This window comes from Arachis ipaensis, chromosome B7 (assembly GCF_059453495.1).
Source record: "Arachis ipaensis isolate K30076 ecotype BB chromosome B7, ASM5945349v1, whole genome shotgun sequence".
NCBI lineage: Eukaryota > Viridiplantae > Streptophyta > Magnoliopsida > Fabales > Fabaceae > Arachis > Arachis ipaensis.
Window position 1 is genome coordinate 69,969,074 of NC_142442.1, and position 3,084 is coordinate 69,972,157.

General features: G+C 40.5%; 1 non-coding gene across 1 annotated transcript; it reads right to left on the bottom strand.

Annotated features, from left to right (window-relative positions):
• Positions 1–2,401: 2,401 nt before the first annotated feature.
• On the bottom strand, positions 2,402–2,508 carry LOC148552933 (small nucleolar RNA R71). The gene has a single exon (XR_015893111.1). It is a non-coding gene; the product is annotated as a small nucleolar RNA R71 (small nucleolar RNA).
• Between the last annotated feature and the right edge of the window lie 576 nt (positions 2,509–3,084).

Consider the following 3,084-nt stretch of genomic DNA (forward strand, 5'->3'; position numbering starts at 1 on the left):
GTTTTATTACTTGGAAAACCCAGTGCACTTGCTGGTTAGTTGTGCGAAGTTGTGAAGTTATGTTTGGACCATGGTATTGTGCACCCGTTTTTGGAGCCATTGCCAGGGAGAGAACGAACAACAAATTTTACAACCCCAATCTGAGTAACAACTTCGCTTGTATCAGAGAGCACGCGATGCGACAGCGTCGCCGACGCGACAACGTAGCCGACGCGTCCACGTCGTATGTGCATCAGGATAAAAAGCAATCAAACAGAGAGTCATGCGAGAGCGTGGCTGGAGGCGTGCCTTTGGCACAAATCACTGATAAACCACTATTTTATGGTTTATATTGTGTTTAATTGTGTGGTTTTATCATGATCCTTACCCACTTATTCATTAAATTAGCATGAAATTATAATCCCTTCCTGAATTTATAACATGTTTGAAAACTGCTTCCTAGAAACTTTAATTATGTATTTTTAATTCTCCTTTATTCAATTCGATGCCGTGATCTGTGTGTTGAGTGTTTCAGACTTTATAGGTCATGAATGAGTTGGAGATTGGAAAGGAAGCTAGCAAAAATGGAAGGAACACAAGAATTTGAGGAGATAACCAGCGAGAAGTGCCGCGGTCGCATGGCTCACGCGACCGCGCGAAGGAGAGAAAATCGCAGTGACGTGGCCACATGGCTCATACAGCCGCGCGGATTGGAAAAGCTCAAGCGACGCGGTAGCGTGGACGACGCGAACGCGTGGCAAGGAAAAGCACGAATGACGCGTCCGCATGGATGACGCGATCGCGTGACATGTGCGATCTGCATAATCTGCAGACTTCGCTGGGGGCGATTTTGGACCTTACTTCGACCCAGTTTTCGGCCCGGAACAGCAGACTAGAGCCAGAGAATATGCAGAAACAAAGAACAACATTCATTCTACACAGTTTATAGTTTCAGATCTAGTTTTTCCTCCTCTAGGTTTTTCTCCCTAGGTTTTAGAATTTTAATTTTGGGAATTGATCTTAGCATTGGAACATTGAAAAGAGTTATTTTTCCTCATCAAGACCTCGTCATTCTAGTTCGTTCTCTTAACTTGGTTTTATTCTTCCATGTTCTTTGCTTTGTTCAATTTTGTCATTTGAATACTTTCATGATTATTTGATACAAGGATTATTTCTTCCATTTTAATTTATTTTTCCATTCCAATAATCATGTCTTCTTCTTTTAATTCCCTTTCATGTGTTATGGATTTATTATTTACAATGGGGAGTTGATTGAAAGGAACTCTTGAGTTGGAAGGATTGAAAAAAAATTGTAATTGAGTTAACTATTGGATTGTCATCTAATCACTAACACCAATCCCGTTGAACTAAGTGGGTTGCAACTCGTGAATAGATCTAGCATTCCAACTTGTTTGATTTTCCTTTACCTAGTAAAGGATAACTAAACGGAACAACCATTAATTACAAATTAATCTTGAAATCATCCCATCAATAATAGAGATTTCAACTAATCAACTCCCAGCCAAGGCTTTTATTCATATTATTTAAATTTCCTCTTTTTTAATTTTCCCTCTACTTAACTCAACTTCTTGGAACATCTGATTAATAAAATAGCACACTTTTTTGCAACTCGTTGGGAGACGACCTGGGACTTAAACTCCCAGTAATTTTTAATTTAAACTTTCGGTGAGTTAAGAACTATACTTGCAACGTAATTATTTTAATAATTTTTAATTCACTAACTTCTGCGTCTCATTAATTTTTGGCGCCGTTGCCGGGGAGTTGCAATAGAGTGCTAAAGTTATTAATTAGAATTTATTTAATTGTATTTTATTTTATTTTGCTAATATGAGCTGCATGTTTCTTTCGTCAAATGACGCGTTCACTTCCTGATCCGCGCTTGCTAATATTCGATCCTGAAAATGAAAGGACTATTTCACGAATAAGGCGAGAACAGTGTCGGTTAGTCCGCTCTGAGGGCAGATCTGAAAGTGAACTTGAGGAAGAAACCAGCCCCCGTTCTACTAATTCGGTTGATTTACGTGCAGAAGACATGGCAGCTAGGAGAGTTACCATCCAGGAGGAAGGAGCCCCTGATTTTACAATGCAACCGTTTCAAGCGCATCATCCAGTGGTAGCTACATATTTTGAAATAAAGACCGCACTGCTAAATTTGATGCCCAAGTTTCATGGCCTACCTGCTCAAGAGCCTATCAAGCACTTGAGAGACTTCCAGGCAGCCTGTTCTACTGTCAGGCGTGATGGTACTGATGAAACTTCAATTTTGCTAAAAGCTTTCCTATTTTCTCTTGAGGGAAAAGCAAGAGAGTGGTACTACACTCAACCTCTAGCAAATGTATCCAACTGGGATACACTCAGAAAGGAGTTTTTGGAGAAATTCTTTCCATCTGAAGTTACTGATAAACTGAGGAAGGATATTTCCACAATTGTTCAGGATGACAATGAGACTCTCTTTGAATACTTGGAGCGCTTCAATAATCTTCTGGAAGCATGCCCCCACCATAGGATTGACAAGATAGTGCTACTTAGCTATGTCACACAAGGCATGAGGCCCCAAGATAAGACCACATTGGAATGTGCTAGCAATGGATCTATGAAGAAGTACAAGACCACTGATGAGGCTTGGCAATTGATCAGTGATTTAGCTGAATCTACTAGGAACCACAGACAAAGGCGCCGTTCAAAAGCCGTTGCAGAAGTATCCTCTAACAGAGAGACTGCTGCTCTAACTCAAAGTATATGTGAGATGACCAACTTGCTGAAGCAGATGCAATTGAATCAACAACAAGCTTAGCAAGCTCAACCTCCTTCGCCACAGCAAAACCAACAATTAGTCCCGCAAAGAATTTGCGAAATCTGTGCTGATTGTAGCCACTACACTGATGAATGCCCGCAGCCCCAACAAGAAGACAACATGGTGGTATCCACTCATAACTTCTATGACCACCCCAACCAAGGGTACAATCAAAGTGGAAATAATAACCATGGATGGCAGGACAATTCTAACCAGAATTGGAGGGACAATAATAACAGAGGAGGCAGAGATAATCAAGAAAATCAGAGGTGAAATAATAACAACAACAG